The sequence below is a fragment of the Spermophilus citellus genome, assembly GCF_964194105.1.
Source record: "Spermophilus citellus genome assembly, chromosome: 5".
Taxonomy (NCBI): Eukaryota; Metazoa; Chordata; class Mammalia; order Rodentia; family Sciuridae; genus Spermophilus; species Spermophilus citellus.
This window is the reverse complement of record NC_138186.1, coordinates 22,828,405-22,855,248: the sequence shown is the minus strand read 5'-3', so window position 1 is coordinate 22,855,248 and position 26,844 is coordinate 22,828,405. Positions and strand designations below refer to the sequence as shown.

General features: G+C 40.8%; 1 protein-coding gene and 1 pseudogene across 2 annotated transcripts in view; both read right to left on the bottom strand.

Annotated features, from left to right (window-relative positions):
- The window catches only part of LOC308649751 (serpin B9-like), a 79,334-nt gene extending 52,713 nt beyond the window's left edge, over window positions 1-26,621 (bottom strand). The window contains exon 1 of the mRNA XM_081295564.1: window positions 26,592-26,621. The gene's annotated coding sequence lies outside the window, so the exon portion shown is untranslated. The remainder of the gene's footprint in view (window positions 1-26,591) is intronic.
- On the bottom strand, window positions 16,896-24,650 carry LOC308649288 (serpin B9-like; annotated as a pseudogene). The gene is made up of 6 exons: window positions 24,478-24,650; window positions 21,532-21,669; window positions 20,804-20,945; window positions 19,272-19,389; window positions 18,074-18,229; window positions 16,896-17,380 (listed from the first exon to the last, which is right to left on the bottom strand). The product of its transcript is annotated as a serpin B9-like (transcript).
- Window positions 26,622-26,844: the final 223 nt, after the last annotated feature.

Genomic DNA, 26,844 nt, shown 5'->3' with positions numbered 1-26,844 from the left:
GGTCCCTCAACCAAGAGTATCAAAATGGCATATGAGAACTGATAGTAAAGTGACATCCAGATTACTAATCTGAGAATGAAAAAATGCAGAGAGAAAATTTAAACAAGTGTGTGAGCCATGTGAGGATTTTCCCAGATGGTAAAAAAGACATCTATGGCAAGTATGGCAAGGAAAGCTTCAGTGATGTAGGAGGTGATGGAAGTCATTTTATAGTCCATTTAATAAGAGTTCACTTCCCATTGCAAAATCTGGATGATGATTTCAGTCAGTATTATGGTGGAAGGGACCCATTTTCATGACACTCATCTGAGAATTACTTGAGGATTTTTGGAGAACCAATAGGGTGCCCTGGAAGGCAGATGCCAAGTTGTGGCTGGATTTTCCCTGTTTTCAGGGGATTAACATCATTTGGAGGTGATTTTCTTGATTTGATAAAGGTTTACTTCACTTGGCTCACTAGGTCAGGGGTGCCTCACTTCATTCTCTTTTGTGTCATTTGGAGTCATGGGATGGGGACTTCAAATTTATCAATGTCTGCTAAAATAATATATGTCAGGAAAATTCCCCCAAGGGAATTGTCATGTATCATCAAGAAAGAGTAGAAGTTAGAGATGATGGCTGGAATCCTTAATGATCAATGGTAAGGAGTAGCTGCTGTGTTTGGATAACAAGTAATTCAATGCATGCGTTTAATGGAAATGTGAAACTATCACAAGCACCACTTGAGAATTAATATGGACTTGTTCTTAAGACTTTATAACAGGGCATTGGCCTGCTCAGAAGCTGAGGTAATCTCAGAGACGCCCTGATTAGCATTTTCTCTGGGGTTCCTGTTTCAGGAGCCTGCAAGCTGTGTGGTTCCCTTGATTTGACACTCTGCTGTCCATATCCTGAAATGCAAACAAGAGGCCTTTCATTTGTACTTTGCACTGGGCCTCATAGATGGCACAGCCAGTCTTGGAACTAGGTGCAGGGCAAACAACCCTAGGAAACCCTTCCCCTCAGGAAGTTTCCCAACTACTGCAGGCAGATGGAGTACAGCTCAATTTAATCTAGTCCAATAAATGCAACTCCTGCAAAATAATCAATCACATGGGTGCTGGGATTTCTTTAACCTTGGCAAGGATTAGTGTGGGTTAGCCAGAGATAGGGAGGGGTACAGGATGTTGGAGGAAGGGGAAGAGTAGAAGGAAAAAGATTTCTAGAGAGAGGTGGTGTGTAGTTTGGGTTTGGGATGTTCCCCCAGGCCCATGGGCTGAAGGTATAATCACGAGCCTGTGATTATGGGAGGTGGTAGAAGCTTTGGAGGTGGGTTTTAGTGGGAGGAAGTTAAGCCATTGGTGGGGTGTCTTTGAAAGGAAATTCAGGATATAAGCCACTCCCTCATTTGGCTTTGATGCCACAATGAGTGAGTATCTTTGCTCTATCCCTTACTGTGGCCATGATGAATTGTCTTGCCATAGGCATTCAAGCATTAAAAAATGTCAACCAAGCCTGAAATCTCTTAAACCATGAGATTTTGGGAGAACCAAAAGGGTGCCCTTTTGGTTTACTATTTTATGTTGATTAACACAAGGATGGTGCCTCATGAGGTCACATGCTGGCAAGTTGTTCAGAAGACTTGGGACCTTGCACTCCTCTTCCTACTGGTGTTCACCTAAAGGCCTATCCTTATGAAACTGTAGAGGGACTTTGGGAACACTGAAAGAAAAACTCTCCATGCAGCGGAAGTACAACTCTTAAGGAGATGAGAATCTGCCACAGAACAGTAGGATGTTGGTTTGGTTTTGCCTGATGAGGAAAAGGAAGGGGTGGTCAGCACGGAACATTGGTATACATGGTAAGCAGTCTTCCACAATGACTATGGCCGTGGTTGCTGCAGCCTCAGTGCCTTCCTCATTCACCTCCATGACACTCTTGTGCACAAACTTGGACTGACACAGATCTGTGTCAGTTGACATTGCAGACAAGTCTGCCTCCCCTGTTGGAAGGCATCAACCATTTTAAAATGCTGAAGCACAGTGTCCATGTAATAATCCCCCTGCAGTTTAAATCTTGGAAGGAACTCTTCATCTTCACTATAGTACATAAAATCTGGCTTGGTCCAGGCTATGAATTTCTCAAAAGTAAGGTTATTTTCAACCTGAAAGACAAGAATTACCAGTTTCCATTCAGACGTCAGTGAGTATCTACAAACACACAAGACATTTCTGTGAACATTTTATGTTGACTGTCCACACAGGATAGGAAGCTCCTTCAGCTGCCAGAAAAGTTATGAGGGCTCTGACTCATCCACTACCCCATGTGCTATCCCATGTGTGACTTCCCTGCAGGGAGACTGTGTCTACCCCTCCTTATCCATTCACTATTGAATCATGTTTCCTTCTGAGATGTGTCCATGCCCAGTGGATGGTGGTTTTCTGGTGGTATTTTGGGTTTGAATGAGGCTTAGTTTTGAAGACTAGGAACCACTGATGGAAAGAAAAAATTCTACAGGAATAGGAAGGGTTCTCAATGTGAGCCACTCCAGGATAGTACACCTGCTCACATGGGGTTTGGCACTCTTTGTGGAAACTCCTCATCACAGTTAGGGAGATATACAAAGAGAGAGCCCATGGGAGCTTCTTTGCTCACAGAGACCCCTTAGATCATGACAATTCACTGCCACCATTGAGAAGATGGTTGACTCTCTTACTATGGGATCATATTGCAAGGAAGCAAGAGGGACAAGGATGGGCGATTTTGGCTGTTGGGTTGTAAATATGGTGAAAACTGGGCACAGGTTGGGTTGTAACCAATTCTTCCCACAGAAATTCTGCATGCAAAAGAGGGCAACCCACTCCGACTCACCGAACTGAGGTCCATGTGCTCCTCTGGGAGCAGAATGATCATGCTCAACTTGGTGCCAGCATAGGGCAGCTCCAGCACCTGTATCTGGGCCTCACTGATGTACGCAGTGCTAAAATCAGCTTCCTAATGTATCATCTGCACTGGTTTTTCTTCTTCCTGAGAAGAAGGACCACACAAGCACAAAATTTAAAACAGTATGAAAGGGGCAAGAAAACTCTCAATTCTACTGCTAAAATTAATGAATAGTTTTCTAAAACATGCCTTAAAAAGAGAGGGGAGTAGTTTAATACATAGAAGCTTCTTTGTTGCATTAAATTGTATTTTCAGAGATTAGGGAGTTTCACAAACTATTCTAATTAATCTGATTTAATTGAAATTAGACCTCATAGTCAACTAAGGCCTTTGCCTCTCATGTTTAATGGTAGGAAGCTGCAGATGCTGAATCAATAATAAGTTATTATTAACAACACTTCAAATGAAAGCTTATTTTAATTTTAAAAACAATTGATTGAAAATATGGAGTGTGGCTCAGTGTTACAATGCTTAGTTCACATACACAACTCCTACAGTTGATGCCCCACTGCGCAAAAACATAAAAACCAAACCAAACCCTTGATTCAATAAGAGTGTTATCACATTCCCTGTGTAAACCCTGCCTCATGTTTTATATATATATATACACACACACACATATACATACATATATCACCTCTTTTTGCTTTCTCTCTAAGCTACTTGTGTCTATAGGAAGATCTTTGTGTCCAGAGTGAGTTTTAGCCAATACATGTATGAGACTTTATCAGAAACAGAGTGCTAATAGGTTGAAACCAAATAGACAGTAAGTATTATTTATTCATTTATTTTTTACAGTGAGGTTAAAATTCATTAAGAGAGATGATAAGTTTGAAATTATTATTATCCATTTAAGCCTTTACAAAGTTAACCTTTTCTATTCAAATTCTTCATTAGACTATTATGATTTTTTAAAAAGTTTCTCCTACCTGGTTTATTTTGAAAGACATTTCTTTTCTGAATGTTTTGTCAAACTGTTCCTTTGAAGTAGCTGGCATTGACAAATACCAGCTGGGCCTGCTGCTCATTTGAAACAGTTGGAAGCAACTCTTGAATTTGAACTTTAAAGACAAGCAGAGACTGTATCAGTTGTTTTTCTGAACCTGTGGTGAAAAAGCATGACATGATGTCTTGGAAATCCAAACATTCTGGTTTCAAATGTGCTGAGTTTGGATGGTTAAGTACAAAAGTTAAAACTCCATTTATGGGTTTGTATTTATGACAACAACCACTGCAAGGTACACCAAATTGAAGATGGTGAAAGACTTCTAAGTCACTGGAGGAAAGCAGGTTGACATAAAGCAGAAACTTCACACCAGGATAGAGTAGAAGACAAGCTGTAAATGAGAGAGGGGCTGGGTAGGAGCTGACATTACCTGGTGTGGGTAAGAGCAGTGTCAGGTCTAAGGCCCTGTGGTCAGGTCCAGTTCTAACATTGTACACATAGCAAAATTTCAGCAGCAGATAATATTGAATAGCTCCAGATCAGGAGCATAGGAAGAGTTTTTGGAAAGTACTAGAAGAGATATTATGATTGCATCCTCCTGGCACCTGGTATCCCTGGAAGAAATAATGATTTGGGTAGGTGAATTACATCCCTTTTAACCTGGATAACGAGGGGTAAATTCCCCCCAAAATAAATAAATAAAGAGCATCCCTAGAAATTTTCTGCCTCAAGAGGATAACAAGGAATAAAATTTCCAAGAAGAAACAGTGGAAAGGACTACCTCTATTTTTTATGGTCCCATTTATTAGCAGAAATAGGGATGTTCTGAGTGGTGCAGAAGTATCTGGATGGTTTAAACATCAAACCATCATTGATTATGAGGACCAAAGTTAGAACTTATCACACTCTGAAAGATCAGTGGGTAAATTTTAGCCCCACATGGATGGTATTTTCAGTGTGTGGAATGGATCAGCCCTGAGAAAGGCTATGTAGCTGATTAATCATGTCTAGGCTCCTCAAGTTTGAATGAAGGGTGCTTAAGTGAGAGGAAAGAAGCAGTAGAAGTCAGGTTCACATGTAAAAGTTGGAGGAATGCAGTCCAAACTGACCCCAAGAACAAACGGAACTCCTTGCCAAGGGCATGACTTGGAGAATATCTTTCCATTGATCTTCTCCCCAAAGTGCCAGTCACCTGCCATGTAAACATTACAGACAAGTGACAATATGTTCTGTTCTTGTGTAAAATATTAACCAGGAAATCTGGCCTATGAGTTTCTTTAACATTTGTATCAGCCACTCTGTTCCCAGGAGAACAGATACTATTAGTCTTTTGGTTGTGAAAACATAAGGATTGATCAGACCTTCTGTGAGCCCATTCAGGTTCACACACCATGATGCTCAGCCAGGCAACCCTTTTCTGACCTCCTGCAACACCAATGACATTAGCAGTGACAAGGAGGGGGAAAATAAGAGAAGGGAGGACAGAGCTGTGGTGGGAGGAGAAGGGAATGACCCGTAATTCTGACCTTTTGTCTCTTTTGAGACCCATGTGTTTCTATGCTTCCTGGACTTCTCTGTAGCTTTGGCAAAGGACAGAAGCTCCAGTTCTGCATGATATCACTGAAGACAGGACTCCTTAAATGTCTTTGGAGAGAGTAGTGTTCAGTGAAGCCATGTTGCTAAATGAAATTGCCAGTGAGCTTCAAAACAGTCTGCGTGCTAGCTTTAGGCTTTTTTTAAAAATTAAGAACATGATCAAATTTTAATCTATTAGATGTTGAATCATCTACATTTGTAAAGAGATGTCCTGAGCCCTGAATAACCAGAGAAAACAAATGACATTTTAGGTATTGCCAATTTTGAAATAATACAAGGTATGAGTATAGAATTGGGATCTTTATTAAAAAATAGTTTACTGTAAGTTTCTCAGTTTCTATAGGGTTTTGTTCATTTTTGATCAATGAGTCCAAGAACTTAACTTCTTGATTTCTTTGAATTTGACTCAAAGAAAGCACACACATCTATACAAAATGGACTACATCAGAAATCGTAAGAAAAAAATTTAAATGTGCTCAGAAGGAAAGTTATAAAAGAAAAAGAGATTACCCAGCAACACCCCCCCCACACACACACAAATCTCATTGGAGGAGAACCCTCACCTTCCTTACTCCTGCAACCCCCCCTCCCTGAAATGGTCCAGGCTCACCCCTCCTTCCTCAACAGTTGTGGAAACAATGAAGGAGGGGATAGAAGTCAAGCCTTGCAGACCAGTCCCTCCTCCTGGGTGACAGGTGAGCTTACCTGAGCCATCTGCATCTTGGTGTTCACCTTTAACCCCAGGAGGACCATGGCCAGGGCAGAGAAGATGCTCAGGGGAGGGAAAAAAAGAAAAACGAATGACACGTTTTGTGAAGATTTGTCTTGATACAGCATCTTCAAAACCTGGATGGCAAAGGTGCCATTGGCCAGAAACAGAATCCATGATGCAGCATCTGAGGGCAGAGAAGAAAGAGAAATAGAATGAAATGGGGCTTAGTGGTGTCTCTGTTGTGTTTTCATTTGTCTTGCAAACTGAGAAACTATATTAGTGCCTTCAAAAACCATGGGAGTAGATTCTGCATGTGAGGAAGGGATCGGTCCCTGTAGAATAGCACACTGGCAAGGCAAGGAAGAGCAGAAAGGCATGCAGAAAGAATAGAAGGTGACAGGTGAAAGATACAGCATGGAGGTGGTAGGTGAAGCCAGAGGAGGTGGACTGAAAACACCAGTGGGCAGCTCAATGCAGTGAGACTGTCTCTCACCAGTGGCTGATCTTGGACCCTGGGAAATCTTCTTGACTCCTTCTTATTTCTCTCAAGTACCCCCAAATACATTTTCTAGACCTGCCTTTAGACCCCTCCCAAATTTTTCTACCCCTCTCCACTTCTCCCAGTCCTGTGACCCTGTGCCTAGTCCAAACCACCTGGCTCTTCTGCAGAGTCTCTGACCTCCCTGCTGCTGTGCTCTCCATTGCAATCAGCCCTTGCTCACTAAGATGCAAATTAAGTTGGCTGGGGAGCCTCATGGTCTTCTCCATCAGGACGCCAGATGGACAGACATGTAGCATCATGAGAGGGAAGTATTATTTTGATCCTATGACCCCTCCCTTAAGTCTCCAGTAGCCCTGGGGATAAGCTCCAAAAAGCCTTTTCTAAATGGCTTCCCATCTGCCTGATCCCATTCTTTGTTCCAGCCTCCCAGCTCTCACAGCCTCCATCTTTATCCTCCCTGATGCCCCAGTCACCTCTGAGCCTTGTCAAACACTCTTATCCAATTATAAAGACTCCCCACTGTCACTAGGCTCCAATCACTCACTCTTCCCTCCTAAGCTTTCCTCTAGGAGGCCTCTGATGTCCTATTATGGAGTCCCACCTCCCCCAACCCTGATTCATAACTCCTTATTGTAATTCCTCCTCTCATCCTTTGTTGAACCCACAAGACTGCCTGTTCTCTGAAGGCGAGGTGCCTGGCATCCTGATTCTAAGCACTGGAAGCATGCTCAGGAAAAACAAGAGCTCCATCAATTCAGGGCACATTAGGGAAAAGCCTCAGATGAATAATGAGTGCTGGGATTTTGAACTAGATACTTGAGATTTTAAAAGCACAGAGAAGAGGTAAGGCTGAAGTCATGCTGTGACTCTCTGAGGAGAGAGGAGGGGTGAGAAAATAGGGCCAATAGTTGGGAGTGGTGTTGGAGCATGAACACTCACCAGGGTGAAGGCCAGGGCCAGCAGGGGCAGGCAAGAGGCAAGCAGAGAAGCCAGGAGTCTGTGCAGTGTCTTTGTCTTGTTGGAATCACGCTGCCCTTCTCAGAGACCATCCCTTATCAAGGTCCAGCTGGACCACTGACAGCTGTGATTGCCCAAGGAGCTATTTCTGTAAACACAGTGTGACACCACCTTCTGTGGTTCTCTTTTTTTTGTCTTTTCAGTTTCTGGTTCCTGTGGCAGCCTTGGATTTGCAAAACTTGCCTCTCTTGGTGCCCTGCCACTCCTGGGCTGAGTCATAGCAGCACTCACCTGCCACCTTCCACACAGCCCCTAACTCAGGTCTCATTACTGTTAGCCTGGGTTCTGACCTCTGAATCACAGGAACAGGAACTTGCAGCTGTGCCAATTTCAGGTCCACTCTGGGGTCTCTGCACTCCCAGAGACCTTTTATGAGCCCTGTTTGGCTGTGGGATTTCCAGTCTGCAGGGCACTGCCCCAGGGAGGACATTCAGTGTGACTTGGGTCAAGGTCAGGAAAGGGTCTCCTCTCTACCCAGGGATGGGTCACTGTCATCTGCTCACTCCACTTTTTCACCTCTTCCAATGAGCAGTATACACTAGAACACTACGCCAGATTCAGGGTTGGCCACTCTTGTTGGGCACCACATGCTGTGTATAAAGATTTGGAAACTGAAAAGAGCTCTGAAACTGACAACCAAAGGCAGATGGCAAGGTCCCTTGGGGCATTGGCTGGGAAAACACAATGTGGGCTGGGGCAGGGCATAGAAGTTAGAACGCTGGGCTTTCCTACTTTTAGAAAGTAAAGGCAGAATGACAGGCTAGGATTTTAGGGGAGGAAAGTCTTATAAGTCTGTATTCTGAGTCCCTGCCTCACACAAAGGAGGGATTCAGTGAGATGGAATGTGTTTGTTCTCCTTATGTGCTGTGATATTATGAATTAAACCTAGGGCCTTATGAATATTAGAAAAGTATTTACCACTGAGCAGTTTTTATTTTATATTTAGATAAGTTCTTGCTAAGTTGCCCAGGCTGGCCTCCAACTTGTGATCCTCCTGCCTTAGTCTTCTGGGGAGCTGGGCTCATAGGCATGTGTCATCATGCTAAGTACAATTTTAAAAACAATCAATTTAATTCTAACATGAAAATACTATGTTCATGGTCATTTCAATATGATGATCTCAATAGATACAGAAAAACATTAAAAAAATCGGACATTGATTTTTTTTTAATAATGCAAAACCCTTAGCAAACTAGAAAAAGATGATTACTTTCTCACCCTAATAAAGGAAATCTACAAAAAAAAAAAAAAAGCAAAAGACAACGAAAATACTACAGCTAACATATTTAGTGGTGAAAGGCTGAATAATTTCACTCTATGAACAAGACCAAAGGAAAGATTTCTGTTCTCATAATTCCTTGTATTGTAGTGTAAGATTTAACCAATTCAATGAAGCAAGAAAAAGAAAGGCATCCAATTGTGCAGCAAAAACTAAAATTGACTTTTTTCATGCACAACATGACCAAACATGTAGAAAATTCTAATAAATATTCAAGAAGCTACTGAAACTACTATTTAACAAAATTTCATTAAAGGCAATAGTCTGCATAAAAATCAATTATATATCTATGTATACACAATGAATAATCAGAAACTGAAAATATTTTTTAAAAATAACTTTCTCTAGAATTAGTGTGAAATACTTAGAAATAAATTTGTTGAAACATATGTAAAACCTGTACACTGAAAACTACAATCAGCGTTCAGAGAAAGGATTTTAAAAACAGGAGGATGTACTCATTGATTGCAAGATTCAATATTGTTAACATATCAATTCTCCCTAAATTAATCTGTTCATGAATGTAATTCCAATCAAAATCTCAGCAGCCTTTTTATAGAAATGTAGAAACTCATTCTAAAATTTACATGGAAATGCAAAGGACCTAGGATTATTCTATTTGAGCAACTTAGAAAATAAGTAAAAAGTTGAAAGCTTTAAACTATCTGATTTTAAGTCATAAAAATGCTTCAGTAATCAAGAACGTGGTACTAAAATTAAGGAGATATATAGATATCTACAAATATGTCTATATCTTATATACATGTGGAAGAGAATAGAGAGCCCAGATATAGACCCACACATGTACAATGAATTGAAAATAAATGTGCTAAGATAAATCTATGGGGAAAGTACAATCTATAATCTCTTCAATAGGTAGCCATGGGATAATTGGACACAAATATGCAAAAATGTGTATCTCAATGTTTATTCCCTTTATGTAATTTTAATATAAAAAATTTACTACAAAAGAAAGCAGAGGTCCAGGGGGCTGCGAATCTTGTTCAGTTGGTAGAGTGCTCACCTCCATGAAAAAGGCCCTTTTTTCAATCCCAGCACCAAAAAGAAAGGAAAGAAAGAAGCAGCTAAAAAAAAAATGCATCGTTTTCAAAATAAAATATAAGAAAAAAATTTGAGTAACATTGAATTTGTGAAAGAGATTTTAAACATGGTATTACAATTAAAGGATCAAATTATAAAATAAAAGCACAATATATTGGATTTTATTGAAACAAATCAAAACAAAACAAACACTCTTTGCTTTTCAAAAGCAAGCCATAGGCCAGGGCAAAATACTTGTAAGATATATATTTGAAAAAGACTATTTTTTTCTAGTGTATAAAACATATTACATAGTAAGAAAAAAACACCCCAAATTTGTGAAGTGGGCAGAAAGATGTGAACAGTCCCTACAACAAGGAACACACTAAAAAAATGTCCAACGTCATTAGTCATTGAAACCAATGATTAAAATGAAAAAGATTGTCCATACAGCTGGTGGAAATGTGAACTAGCACACTAACTGCTTTGGAAAACAGTTTCCTAAAATGATAAAAAATACACCTGATATAAAACCAAGCCATTTAACTTTAAGCTATGTACTAGAAAGGAAAGCATATGCCTACCCAAAGATTTGTAGAGAATAGTTCCTAAGTTTTACCCGTATAGCAAAAATTGAACAGAATTGATCAAGTCTCCCTCCTGCCTTGGTGAGTGAATGTCAATCAGCAGACAAAGGAATAAACAAATTGATATATCCATGTGGCACAATAATACTAAAAAAAAAAATAGTTGATTATTGATACACTCAATAACAAGGATAAGTCTCAAACTAAACCATCTTAGTCCATTTCCTGTCACTATATCATGGCAAAACACATTGGGTAATTGCTAAACAATACCAGTCTACTTGGCTCACAGTTCTGGGAGTGGGAGGTCCAAGAGCATGGTGCTGGCTTCTGGTGAGGGCCTTTGTGCTACATCATAATATGACTAAAGGTAAGTGAGCACAAGGACAGGAAGGATCCTGAATTTACCCTTTTATCAGGAGTCTGCTCCCACACTGATAGCATTTATCCCTTCATGAGAGCATAGCCATGGCCTCTTAAAGTCCCTCCCTCTTAACACTGTTACAAATGTAGTTCAATTTCAATATGACAACTTGGTTGTTGCCACAGATTTGTAATCCCAGTAGCTCCAAAGGTGAGGCAAGTGGATCCCAAATTCAAGACAGTTTCACCAATTTAGCAAGGGCTTAAGCAACTTAATGAGGCTCTAAGCAACTTAGTGTGATCCTGTTTCAAAATAAAAACTAAAAGGGCTGAGATATGGCTCAGTGATAAAGTACCCCTGGGTTCAACCCCAATACCCCCCAAACAAAATAAATTAATATGAATGTAGGAAGAGACATTCAAATGATAGCATATGGCTGAGATAAAGAAGCCAGCCCCCCTGCAAAAAAAGAATAACATTGTATGATTTAATTATATAAAATTCCAATAATTTCAAACCAATCTGCAGTGACAGAAAGATCAATGACTGCTTGAGGATTGGGCTCCAGAGAAGGATGGAGGGATTATAAAGGGAAATAAAGAAATTTGGGGGACTTGTGGATCCATTCACTATCTTAACAGTAACATTGATTTCTTGGATGTAAAAATGTATCAAAAGTCAGCCAATTTTATACATTAAATATGTTTAATATCTTATATGCTAATGCATTCAACAAAGCTGCTCTTAAAATCCCTCTGGCTCACTCCTTCTTTGCCATTCCATTGACACCACCTAGGTTGAGGCCCCCTCACTGTAACTCACCTCTGCTATACAGTTTTGCAATTTATGTGTGAGTGTGTGTGTGTGTGTGTGTGTGTATGTGTGTGTGTGTGTGTGTGTGTGTGTGTGTGTGTGTGTTATAAGGATCTAGCTTCACTTGACTATATTCACCTTGGTTATAATCACCATTTTGCTATCAGGTGACCCTGGCATGCATCTCAGACCCTATAGGACAAACCACATCATTAAGATAGCTGAGCAAATGGGCAAATGGTGCTGGCCTCTGATGCCTGGATTATTTCTTAAAATGATGTTATATATTTTAATAGTTTTTGAGAAAAGACTGGTGCATTCCAGTGGTCATGGCCTCTCTTTGTCTAGCTTAGCATTTCCCCCTTCCTCCTGCCTTGGGGTGCAGGGATTTGCCTGCACTGCTTCTGCCCCAAACATGCTCCTGTCCATGAATCCTTACCCACCAATCAGACTAACCCTGCTGGCTCACATGATCCTTACCCACCAGTCAGAAAGCACGCCATGCCAACTGACAAACCTTTCAACCATTAAACTGTCATAACTGTCAAACCATTTCTGGCTCTATAAATATGCAGAGCTGTTCGTCAATAAACGGGCATTTTCTCTGATGACAAGCCTTGTTCGTTCTTTCATTGGTGCCGAAACCCGGGAGGGGGAATTCCTCACTGCTCAAGGGCCCCCTCCCTCAAGGCTTGCCATCCTCCTCCACTTTTTCGAGTGCTGCTACTACTCACATAACACTGGCTCTTCAATAGGTGAGTTCCCCTTTCGGATATCCAACTTCAGTCGGGCTATGCAGGGGCTTTGACTGTGATCGCCAGCAAACCTTTGATGCCCAATCTGGAGGAGAGAATGCATGAAGGTCATGGTGGACTCTCTGGAGCCTGGTTCATGAGCAGGAAGTACTGAGGGGTGGAAGAACAGGCACTCTGTCTCTGTCTCTGTCTCTGTCTCTGTCTCTCTCTCTCTCTCTCTCAACTACCCTTGTCCCTCTCCTGACCTATGGGAGCCTCTTCTTCCCTCCCTGCAGACCGCCCCTTATTAAATTCTGCACACAAGATTGGCCTTACTATCAATTAGACAATCAAAGTCAATGGCCCCTAGGAGGATCCCTAGACCTGCAATTCTCAGAGATCTGTTTAACTTCTGTGAGTACTCAAAAAAGTGGAAGGAGATCCCCTATGTTGAGCCTTTTTCTCTTCTTCATTCTCACCCTGACCTATCTGGCAGATTAACCCCCTTCCTACCGACCTCCCCTGTCAGCTCTGTACAGCCCCTTAGGTGCTCCCCCTAACTTGGCCTACACCTTTCATCCCCTCAAACTAGGTCCCGCTCCCTAGTCCCACAAACCATGGCCCCCTTAAGAGAGGTTGCTAGACATGGGGGCATTATCTGGGTACATGTCCCATTCTCTATGAATGACATCACACAACTCCGACCTCTAGGCATGGCAATCAATTGATGGACAGAGCCTTGGGTCCTTGTCCCTGCCTGTAACGATCAATAGACAGGAACACAGGGTGATGTGGATTCAGGTGGGTAGGCGCAAGGTTAACTTTCTCCTTGATACTGGGGCTACCTTTTCAGTCCTGACAGAATTCTGGGGGCAAACAGTGCTGTCCACCTCTCCTATTGTTGGGGTAGGAGGAAAGACCATCTATCCAAAAAAGACTCCCCTATTACTCTGTTCCATAGACAACTTCCCACACAAGCTTACCTTTGGCTCTCCACTAACCATCTCATCTCCTCACCATCTAAAGGATTTCCTCACTTACAAGGGGCTACAGTCACTTCCTCCTTCCAGGGTTCTACCCCTCCTTGTCTCATTCCTTGAAAATCCCTCCATCTCTTTTAAGTCCTGCTCTCCATTAAACCTCCCTCCTCCCATCTTCTCCCTCACAAGATCCCTTCCACAAATGCCTGGAAATATTAGAAATGATTTTACCCTGCCCTACCACCATTTCTGAGGGACCCCTGCCCTCTTTGGACCTCGTCTGGTCCTTAGATGGTAGCTCCTTTATATACAAAGGGGTTAAAGTGTTGGGGTATGCTGTCTTTTCCCTCTCATCCATCATAGAGGCAAAACCTCTCCCACCCAATACCACCAACAAGCTGAACTCATAGCTGCCAAGGGCATTAGAGCTAGTGGAGGGAAAAACCCTCTCCCTATATACAGATTCCAAATACGTCTTTCATATCCTGATCTCCCACACAAGCACTTGGAAAGAAAGGGGGCTATTGACCACCAGAGGGATGGCAGTCATTAATTCCACACTTATTTCTGGCCTACTACAAGCCTCCAGGCTGCCTTCACAACTGGGAATAATCCATTGCAAGATCCATCAAACTGACTCCTCCCTTACTAATATGGGGAATTCCAAGGCTGATCAAGTGGCTCGATCAGCCACACTATAGAGCTTTACACACCAATCAGACTAGCCCTGCTGGCTCACATGATCCTAACCCACCAATCAGACTAACCCTGCTGGCTCACATGATCCTAACCCACCAATCAAACCAGCCCACTGGCTTACATGATCCTTACCCACCAATCAGAAAGCACCCCATGCCAACTGACAAACCATTCAACCATTAAACTGTCAAAACTGTCAATCAACCCCTGGCTCTCTAAATATACAGAGCTGTTCCTCAATAAATGGGCATTTTCTCTGATGACGAGCCTTGTTCATTTTTTCAGTATTTTAAAACAGAAAGCAATGGACATTACATCTTAAACACCTAACAGAGATAAATATAATACTAAATGGCCAGCAATCTGGGAAAAATATTAATAATTTTAGACATTTTATTAACTTATTTATTTATTTGGAGGGGTGATACCAGGGAGTGAACTCAATGGCACTTGGCCGCTGAGCCACATACCTAGCCCTACTGTTTTATTTGAGACAGGATCTCACTGAGTTGCTTAGTGTCTTCCTTTTGCTATGCCTGACTTTGAACTCAAAACCTCCTGCCTCATTTTCTGGAGCTACTGGGATTATAGGTGTGAGCTAGTGCTCCTGGCTAATTTTGCACATTCTGAATTTTATCATACCAACAAATTTAAATTAGACATTTATGAGATGTCTACTTATAATAAATTCTACTTATGAGAGAATAATATGGTAATATATACTTATTGACTTATAAAATGATAATTGAGAAAAATTACATTCATGAGAAAGTGAATCAAGCCAGGGTCATCTGTTCATATGACTGTTGTCATTTGGATATGGAATGTTCCCCAAATGCTCATGTGTCTGTTGACTCCATTTGACCAATTTGCATCAGTTTTATTCATAATGATAGATTTAACAGCACTACAAAACTTATTTTCTTGATGAAGTTTAAGATGCCTTGATTTGGGTAGGAGATTCTGTACTTGGAAAGTAAGAACTCTAAGTACCTTTCTACATTTTCTTTTCCTTTTAAAAATTATTTTCCAAAATGCCTCTTCAGTTTTATTCAAGGGAACATTTACTGTTGTACAATCATGCTCTAGTGGTCTAGTTGTTTACAGGATATTCAAAAATAAAGGGACTCTGAAAGGTTTTCATTGAGTATAACCTGCCATAATATGATGCAAACTATGCTTCTCTATGATAAATATAATACACTTCTATTCCATGCAGCCTATACAATAATGTAATTAATCTAACACACTTGACCTTAATTTTTAACACTTCCATTGTTTAAAAATATACATAGGAATAAAACCCTATATACTTACAATGCACCTAGAGTGCTTTAAAAACAACTTTTTTTTGTTTTGAATTCTTTACATATATGTTATTCTCATTTATTACCCTCTTTAACCAGAATTTCATAACTCCTTCATTTTTGTGATAACATTTAATTTCCATATTTACATATACTGGCCCTGCTAAAATAGAATAGAACATCTTTCATATGATAGGAACCAACAAAGAAATTTTTCTTTAACTTCCTCTTTACATTTTATGATAAGTAGCCAGTGGAAAATGCATTTATAGATCATTTCTAGGAAAATTGTAAAGCTAATGACTGACTTGTTTCTGCTTATATGCAGTCTCTTTGTTTTATTAGCAATGGGCAAAGTTACTATTCTGTATTTAGTTGCATCCATACTACATATGATCAAATTATTAATTACTGCACTATAGCATGTAGAATATAATCACAAATCTTAAAAACTTTAAGGCCTAGTCAAAAGACTAATAATAAAAATGATTAATAAATAAACAATGCAAGTATTATTGGCAGTTATTGAGAAAGTTCAAAGATTTACATCTGGTTATGAAAAATGGGAAAATGTCTTGAAGAAGATGACATTTGAACAGAACTTTAAGGGCTAATGGCATTTAACTGTTTGGGTTGGAGGTAGAGAAATGCAATACCACCAGGCAAGGTATCCTAGCTGCAAGGGGGCTACATGGTAGTTCAAAGATATTCACCTGTCAAATCTGGTTGTCATAAACACTGTATAAATTGGGAACACACATTAAAGAGCATGTGTCAAAGGACCATGCCTCTAACTCCTTGTGTTCCTAGTATCTATTGCAATGAAGAACATATATGGTGAATGGTGAATGGTGAATGGCAATGATAGACAAAATTAAAATGTGCATTAAAGTTTTTTATTTTTTATAGATGGACAAAATATCTTTATTTTATTTATTTTATTTTTTATGTGGTGTCAAGGGTCTAACCCAGTGCCTCGCATGTGTTAGTCAAGCGCTCTACCACTGAAGCACACCTCCAGACTAAAATTGTTTTCTCTTTAAACTAGAATGGTAGTAACAGTATCTACCAACATTTATTATTATTGAGGCATTCAGGCTAAGGCAGCTGTGTGACAAGTTTTAAGTTCCAGGAAAGCAGGAATTGCATGTGGAATGAGTGGGAAATGTGTTTGGGGCCATCTAAGGAAAAGTTTGTAAGCTATCAAATGGCCTCTGTACTGCACACATCCTAAGTACAACAGGGAATCAGGACAGTCTATTGGCCATGACCTAGTTCTATGGTACAAATGAGTGGGCAGTATGGGGACAGCTCAGTGTGGTGCATCATGAGATCACAGTGGCAAGTGGTTCAGAAGGCTTAGGACACTGCCCTCATTTTTCTACTTGGTGTTCACCTAAAAGCTCATCCTTGTAAACTGTAGAGGGAATTGGGGGACATGGAAAGATGGAATTCTCCATGGTGGGGAAGTACAACCCTTAGGGAGATGAGAACTGCCACAGAACAGAAGAGTGTTGGTTCTGTTATGCCTGATGAAGAAAAGGAAGGGGTGGTCAGCATGGAATGTTGGTGCACATGATATACAGTCAAAGATTGTGTCAATATCTATAGCTGCTGCAGCCTCAGTGCCTTCTTCATTCACCTCCACCACACTCTTGTGCAGAAATTTGGATAGACACAGGTCTGTCTCAGTTGACATTGCAGAGAAATCAGCCTGGCCCTGTTGGAAGGCATCAACCATTCCCAAATGCTGAAGCACAGACTCCATGTCATAATCCCCTGCAGTTTAAATCTCAGAAGGAGAACTTCTAATTCAATCTTCTGCAAAGAGGCTGCCTTGGTCCAGGCAATGAATTTCTCAAAAATAAGGTTATTTTCCATCTGAAAGACCAGAATCACAGGTTCATATTCAGACTATGGCATGTATCTATGGACACACAGACATTTACTTGAACATTCCATGTTGACTGTCCGCACAGTATGGGCAACTCCTTCAGCTGCCCAGAAGCTTGTGAGGGCTCTGACTTGTCAACCACCCCATGTGCTATCCCATATGTGATTTCCCTGCAGGAAGACTGTGGCTGCCCCTCCTTATCCATCCACTAGCAAACCGTGTTTATTGTGAAAGTCATCTAGACAGGTCAATGGTGCTTTTCTAATTGTATTTATTGGTTTGAAGGAGGTTTTAAGTTTTAACACAATGAACCATTGCTGGCAAGCAAAAGAGACTGGGAAAAGGAAAATCTCTCAGTGTGAGCCGCTCCAGGAGGCCTAAGGTGGAATGAGGCACTGTTTGTGGAAACTCATCATCACAGGTAGGGACCTGGAGAGAGGGAAAGCCCATAGGAGCTGCTCTGCTCACAGAGACCCTTTAGATCATCACAGTGCACTGCCACCCTTGAGAGGACAGTTGACTCTCTTGCAATAAGGATCATACCGCAAGGAAACAAGGAGGTCAGGAATGGGCCATTTGGGCTTTGAGTTGGAGATACTGTGAAACAAAGAGCATGGGGTATACCTGATTCTTCCCACCAAAATTCTGAATTCAAAGGTGTGCAGCCCCTCCTGACTCACCACACTGAGGTCCATGTCCTCATCTGGAAGCAGGATGATCATGCTCATCATCTTGCCAGCGTAGGGCAGCTCCACCACCTTTGTCTGGGCCTCACTGTTGTAGATGAAGTTAAAATTGGCTTCCGGCCACATCATGTGAACTGGCCTTTCCTCCTCCTGAGATGAACAACAACATGAGCACAGCATTTATAACAGTATGAAAAGGGGAAATAAAACTCTTAACTCTGCTGAAGCACAGACTCCATGTCATAATCCCCTGCAGTTTAAATCTCAGAAGGAGTGTTCCAGCACTCTTAGAAATTAATAAATAGTTATCTGAAATATGCCTTTAAAAGAGGGGGGGGAGTTTAAGCTTCCTTATTGTATTACATTGTATTTTAAGGGATTAGAGAATTTAACAAATATTCTAATATCTGTTTTAATTAAAGTTATAACTCACAGTTGAATAGGGCCTTTGCTACTCATGTTTAATGATACAATGCAGTGAATGCTGAATCAATAATAAGTTATGATTAACAATAATTCAAATGTGAGACTTTTTTAAAAATAGTTTTTAGTTGTAGTTGGACACAATATCTTCATTTTATTTATTTATTTATATGTAGTCCTGTGGATTGAACCTAGAGACTTGCACGTACTAAGAGATCACTATACCATTGGAAAAAACACAAGCAGCCAAGGAGAGAGGGGCTGGGTAGAAGCTGACATTACCTGCTGTGGGTAAGAGCAGTGTCAGGTCTAAGGCCCTGTTGTCAGGCCCAGTTCTAACATTGTACAGCTACCTGGCAACATTCCTGAGGCAACCAGAATTGAGCCACACTGGCTTGATGTTTGAACCAGTGCCTAAATTCTGATTCAGGAAGTGTGTTTTCACACTCCCTGTTTGCACCCTGCCTTGTGTCTGACATATATATATATATATATATATATATATATATATATATATATGCAGCTTCATTTGCTTTCTATGTAAGCAACTTGTTTCTATAGGAAGATATTTGTAACCAGAATGAGATTAAACCATTACATGTATGAGAGTTCATCAGAGCAGTTAGAGTGCTAATAGGATGTAAAACATAATAGACAGCAAGTATTATTTATTTGCATCATTTTTTCAATGAGTTTATAATTCATTAAAAGAGATAATAAGTTTGAAATTATTATTAAACACTTATAATTTTTGAAAGTCTCTCTCTACCTGGTTTACTTTGAAAGCCATTTCTTCCGTGCATGAGTTGTCAAATGGCTTGTCCCACTTTCCTTGGAAGTAGATGGCATTTACAAGAATAAGCCTGACTGCTCATCAATCGAGTTCACTGGTAGTTACTATGGAATTTTACCTTTCAAGACAAGCACAAACTCTATCAGTTGGTTCTTCTGAATCCATGGTGAATAATCATGACACGATGTCCTGGAGATCCAAACATTCTGTTTTCAAAATGTGCTGAGTTTGGATGATAGGTATAAAAGTCAAAAATCCCAGCTATGAGTGGTATTCATGATAACAGACGCTGGAATATCCACCAAGTTGATTATGGTGAAAGACTTCAAATTCACCGGAGGAAATCAGGTTGGGACCAAGCTGAAACTTGACACCAGGTTTGGAAAAAACACAAGCAGCCAAGGAGAGAGGGGCTGGGTAGAAGCTGACATTACCTGCTGTGGGTAAGAGCAGTGTCAGGTCTAAGGCCCCGTTGTCAGGCCCAGTTCTAACATTGTACAGCTACCTGCAACATTCCTGAGGCAACCAGAATTGAATAGCTCCAGATCAGAAACATAGGAGGAGTTTCTGGAAACTACAGAAGAGATTTTATGATTGCACCCTCCTGGCACCTGGAATCCCTGGAACAGATAATGATTAGGGTAGGTGAATGTATGTCCTTCTTTCCCTGTATATCAAGTGATATGTTTCCAAGGAACTAAGAGTATCCCTGCCAATTAGCTGCCCCTTGAGGGCATAAAAATAAAAGGTTCCAAGAGGAAATACTGGAAGGAACTATCTGTAGTTTTTTTACTATCTCATATGTTAGCAAAAATAAGTATGTTCGTGTTGGTGTGTAAATGCCTGGATAGCTCACACATCAAACCATTATTGATCTTGAGGACCAAGGTTAGAACTTGTCACACTCTAAAACAGAAATGAGTATGTTTTCACCTCACAAGCAGTGTGTTTTCAATCTGTGGAATGGATCAGCCCTGAGAGAGGCTCTGTAGTTGACTAATCAAATCTAGGCTTCTCAAGTCTGTGATGGGCACTTAAGTGAGAGATGGGAAAGAAAAAGTAGGAGAAGTCATCTTAACATGTAAAAGTGGGAGAAATGAAATACAAACTGACCCCAGGAAGAAGAGGGCCAAGGTCATGACTTGGGAAGATGTGGCCATTGATCTGTTCCCATAGATGACCGTCACCTGCTGTGTGAACAATACAGGCCAGTGACATGTAAAGTATTACATGGGAAATCTGACCTATGAGCTTCTGTTGACACTTACATTAGCCATTCTAGCCCTGGGAAAACAGACAGCATTTTTTTTCTTCTCAAATACTGCATAAATTTATTCTTTGAAAACCTGAGCATTGATCAGATCTTCTGTGAGCCACTAAGGTTCACAGGCACCAAGAGGCTCAGCCAGGCAAACTTGCTTTGATGGTTCTGCAACACCAGTGACATTAGCAGTGAGGAGGAGAGGTAGAGGAGAGAGGAGAGGAGAACAGAGGTGGGGTGGGAGGAGAGGGAAATAACTTATAATTCTGACCTTTTGTTTCTTTAGAGACACAAGTATTTATATGCTCCCTGGACGTCTCTGTAGCTTCAGCAAAGGACAGCTGCTCCAGCTCCGCATGGTAGAACTGAAGACAGGACTCCATAAATGTCTTTGGAGAGAAATAATTCAGGTGGCCAGGTTGCTCAATAAAATGACAGTGAGCTTCAAAGCATTCTGAATGCTCTCTTTAGGCTATTCTTAAAATTAAAAACATGATCAAATCTTAAGCTACTTGATGGTGAAACATTTTAGTTTGTTAGGAGATATTTTTTGAGCCTTGGAAAACCGGAGATAATAAATGAAGTTTGAGACATTGCCTAAATTGAAATAATATAAGTTATCATTATAGAATTAGGGTCTTTACCAAAAATAGTTTACTATGAGTTTCTCAAGTTCTCTAGAATATTGTTCTGTTTTTTTTTTCTTTGCTTGATTTCTCAGTACTGAAGATTGAGCTCAGGGCCTTGAGCATGCTAGGCAAATACTGTACCACTGAGCAATGTCCCAAGGCAGTTTTCCATTTTGTTTTTGAGACAAGGGTGTCTCTAGGTTGCACAGATGGCCTCTAACTCTCCATCCTCTTGCCACAGTTTCCCAAATGTGTTATCCTGTCTGGTCTCTAGGGTCTCTCTTCTGGGTTGTATATTTCCAGGTATTTTAAATACCACTTTTTTTGTTCTGTTGACTCAACTTACTGAGAGGAAATCATAGGTCTTCTCTCCAAAGAGCCTGTTGGCTGTTGTAAGCAAATACTTTGACCCAGGGTTGTTCATTTGATTGAGAAGCACCTTGAAGCCCTTATGGATGTCTTCCTCTGTGTTTACAGACATTGCCTGTGGAGGAAAGCAAAATTCTCTCAACTAGGATCTTGGTCTCCAAAAGAATTTGTAAGCATTTTTTTTCTTCTCAAATACTGCATAAATTTATTCTTTGAGAGGAAGTTGATTCTAATTCAGAAGTGTCACTGGTGGGATAGGTGGAGAGAGGAGCCAGGAGCCTGCTGAGTAAAAGATACAGGTTTTGCACCTGCACAGAGATCTCTGCATAGTTTAAAGGTGAGTGAGAGAAAAAAAGTACAAGGGGCAAGAGAGATTCAGAAAAGGGACTATTCTTAAATCCTGCATCACACACACACCATAAATTAGTCAGAAGTAGAGAATAACTTGCCTCTATTTATGTGCAAAAAGATGCAGTTCAAAATACTAAAATAACTTGCCTCTATATATTTACAAAGAAGATGCAGTTCAAAAAACTAAAAGTCCAAGAAAAATTTGGACAGGAATGCAATCTTCATGATAATATTTAAAAGGAAATAAAAGTATAAAATGAGCAATATGATTGATAAGAATAAATAAGTTCTTAAACAGTATCCTAGAGAGAGATATAATATATGTATATTATATGATATTTATATTTCAATAAAGGTCATATTATGTCACACGAAGAGTTTCATTGACTCTGAAATATACAAATGAAACAATTCATATTCAATGACGTTAGTGATGGAAATAAAAAATCAACAACATTATAAATAAAACCAACAACATGGAAATCAACCTACTAACTAATTATTAAAAACAACTTCTAGGGCTGGGGATGTGGCTCAAGCCGTAGCACGTTTGCCTGGCATGCGTGCAGCCTGGGTTCGATCCTCAGCACCACATACCAACAAAGATGTTGTGTCCGCCGAGAACTAAAATAAGTAAATAAATTCTCTCTCTCTCTCTCTCTCTCTCTCTCTCTCTCTCTCTCCCTTTCCTCTCTCTTTAAAAAAAAACAAAAACAACTTCTAAAGAAATAACTCTCTATGTAACAATCAAATAACTAACATATTGTCTATTTTTTTTCTTTAGGTTTGCTCAGTACTAGCTTTTGAGATTGTATAAATAAGTGACAGAGCAGCAAAACTTTGGGACTCAATCTTAAATGATAGTACTTAAAAAAGCTATAGAACTAACTTTTCTAGAATTTGTAAAATGACTTCCATTTCCCAACATAATTAAATTTAAACAACGTATATTTTCTTTGTCTTCCAGTTGGTCAGCATACCTGCTTTCTTGAGTAGATATTAGCCAGAAAATAACAAAAAAAGGCTTATCACCTTGTAAAGATGTACAACCAAATTATCAAACATGTTTATCAGCTGGACTGCTCTCTGCTGGATTATATAAGGCATTCAGCTAATAGGTCAATGTGACTTGGTCTGACAAGTTAATTCAACAGAAAAAAAAGTAAACATCTTATATCCCACACAAATTTTAGTTTCCTGAATAATTTACAACCAAAAGGAAAAACCTTTTAGTAAATTAATTTTTACCATGAAAGAAATTGGCAGAATGACAATTCTATAAGTCACCAATTTGAATCATTTTGGAAATTGGTAATGGAGGTTTATGTAGTTTCAGTCTTTTCAACTTTGGAAGCAGATCTGGAACAACAGTAATAATAGGCAGAAGCAACAGGCATAATGTAATGGCAATCTTTTGGTAATATTTGTGTATTAACATACTTATATTTTTGTTAGTCTATTCATTCCACAGATGTTTTCTTATGCATAAACATGAGTCACAGTGGACACATGCTGAGTAGCTCATATCTGTTAAGTCTCTTCTCACAATAAGCATTTGAAATTTTTAGAGACATTTCCTCTGTAAAAAAAACATTTTGAGTAGCAAGTTGTTTTTCCCTTGTGGCTCATGCCCAGGCCTGAGATTTGCAGAACTGTAGGACCAGTTTACCATCACTGCCCAAACATCCCTCATCTAGGGGAGGAGCAAAGGACTGATTCCCATAAGTGAACAACTGTTCCAAGGCCACAAGTTTAAGGAACTTCTTGATGAGTCAATGAGTCCTTGCATGGTTCAGGTTCTCTTTACAACCCACATTTTGTTTTCATTATAGGGATGACCCATAGCCTTTAGTAGGATGTCCATTTTTATCTTGTTGTCACTGGAAGGCTCCTCTTCCTGAAAAGACTGCAGCAGAAGATGGGGGCTCTGGAGTGGCTGTATCTTGAGTGACATCCATAAGTCCTTCATGCCAGCAGCAGCAGTTGAAGAGAGTTTCCACACCGATCTTGATGATTCTCAATAAGTTAAACAATAAAATGTTTCTTCTCTTTTAAAGAATAATTCTAAGTAAATATTTAATATTATATTTAAATATGTGACTTATAATTTAGAAAATAATATGAATGTTCTACTACCAACCCAAATAACTTCATCAAAAATAGTCAAACAGCATTAATTATTATAATGATACAAAGGAAATAATGATATAACTAAATTCCCAATGCACAATGTTAGAAAAGAGCAAGAAAAAATTCTAAGGAATTTAGGGAAAAACGCAAAATGCTCAATGAGTCCAAGACTTGATCCTTTCAAAGAAAGTACACATATCTACCCAACATAGACAGACATCAGCAATTTTAAGACAAAATAAAAAAAATACTTACAAGGAAAGTTATAAATGAAAAGGGGATTACACAGTAACCCCTGCAAGCAACCCCCACAACATCTCACTGGAGGAAACTCCTCACCTCTCTCCTTCCCTTCATTCTATACCCGCTCCCTGAAATGTTCCAGCCTCACCCCTCCTTCCTTGCACACCAGTCCCTCCTTCTCAATGACAGGCAGGCTTACCTGAGCCATCTGGACCTTGGTATTGCCCTTTGCCCTGAGGAGGACCATGGCCAAGGCAGAGGAGATGCTCAGGGGAGAAAAAAAAAAAACACATTTTGTGAAGGTCTGTCTTGACACAGCATCTTCAAAACCTAGATGGCAAAGGTGCAATTTGCTTTTGAAAGAGAATCCATGATGCAGGGTTTGGGGGCAAAGAAGACAGAGAAACATAATGAAATGGGGCTGAGGACACTGTGTGTGCTCTCTGCTTGGCTTTCCTTTTTCTTGTGAATTCAGAAAATTTCTGAGTACCAGCGAAAGCCATGGGAGTAGATTAGATATGTGAGGAAGGGGCTGGTGTCTGTAGAACATCAAACTATCTAGGAAAGGAAGAGCAGAAAAGCATGCCGAGAAGAACAGAAATTGACAGGTCAAAGAAAGAATAATGGATGACTAGTCAAAGCAAGAGCAAGGAGATGCTACTTGTAGACAAAGAAAGAGGAGTGTAAACACCATGGGGCAGCTCTATGCAGTGAGACCCTCTCTCACCAGCGGCTGGCCTTAGATCCTTGAAAACCTCTCGGACAACATCCCATTTCTCAGAGATCCCCAAAACCCATGTCCAAGCCTGCCTTCAGCCCCCTCCCAAATTATTCTACCCCACTTCACTTCTCCATCCCCTGTAATCCTGTGCCTAGTACAGACCACATGTCTCCTCTGCAGAGCCTCCAATGTCCATGACCCTGAGATCCCCAGTACCATTAGCCCCTGCTCACTAAAATTTGTAAATCAAATGGGCTGGGGAGTCTAAGAACATGGACTTCCCCCATCAGGACCCCAGATGGATAGACACACAGAATACTGAAAGGGAAGATGGAAGTGCTATCTTGATACCTTAAGCTCTCCCTTAAATCTCTAGTGGCCCTTGGGATAAGCTCAAAAAATGCCTTTTCTAAATGACTTCGCATCTGCCTGGCCCCATCCCCTGCTCCAGCCTCCAACCTCTCACAGCCTTCACTTCTACCCACTCTGACCCTGCTAATCACCTCTGAGCCTTGGTAAACAGTGATGTCCAACTTAAAAGGCTCCCTACTCTATGCCTGTCACCAGGCTCCGATCACTCCCTCCTCCCTCCTAGGCTCAGCACCAGGAGACCTCTGATGTCCTAATCTAGATCTCTCTCCTCTCCCACCCTGACTCATCTCTCCTTATTATAATTCCTTGTCTCATCCATTGTTGGATACATAAGACTGGCTGCTCTCTGCTGGAAAGGTGCCTGGAATTCTGATTCTAAGCACCTGCAAGTATGCTCAGAAAACAGCAAGAGCTCCATCAATTAGGGGGAAGTCTCAGATAAATAAAGGGTGCACTGGTTTTGAACTGGACACTGGAGATTTTAAAAGCACAGAGAAGAGGTAAGGCAGAAGTCATGCCGTGATCCCTGAGAAGAGAGGAGAGGTGAGAAAATAGGGCCAGTACGTGGGAGTGGTGTTGGAGCATGAAAGCCCACTATGGTGAGGACCAGGACCAGCCAGGGTCAGGAAACAGGTAAGCAGAGAAGCCAGGACGCTGTGCAGCACATTTGTCTTCTTGGAATCCTGCTAACCTTCTCTGTGACCATCCCCAAGCAAGGTCCAGCAGCACAACTGACCCCTATGATCTCCCAAGAAGCTGTTTCTCTAAACACAGAAATGACACTGCCTTTTGGCATTCTCTTTTCTCATCTCAGCCTCTGGAATCCCTTCTCCCAGTGGTGGCCTGAGGTTTCTTACACTTGCCTAACTTAGTCCACTGTCACTTCAGCCCCTGCACACAGAAGTCCTCACCTCCCACCTCCCACACAGTCTCTCCCTCAGGTATCAGTGTTGCTAGCCTGGTGCTGACTTCTGAATCACGGGACCAGGATCTACACCTGTGCCTCTCTCAGGTCCACTCTGGGGCCTCTGCACTCCCAGAAACCTTTATTAGGCCTGTTTAGCTGTCAGAATTCCTACCTTCCAATCAACGAGTCACTGCCCCAGGGAAGAAATTCAGTATGAACTGGGTCATGACAGGGGATAAGGTCTCCTCCCTGCCCAGGGATGGGTCACTAATCCCCCTGTTCTTGTTCCCCTAGCCTGGCCTCTGCAACCCACTGGTTTGCACTGGAACACCAAGGGAGACCCTGGGGTGGAGTTGGGCACAGCATGTTTTCTAGAGGATTCTGAAAGTGAAAGTACTCTAAAACTGACAACCAAAGGCAGGCTGCAAAGTCCCTTGGGAAAAACACAATGGGGACTGGGGAAGGACACAAAGCCTACAAATCTGGGCTTCCCTATTGACACAAAGCAAAGACAGAATGACAGGCTCAGGTTTTAGGGGAGGAAAATCCTGAAGGAATGTGTCCCT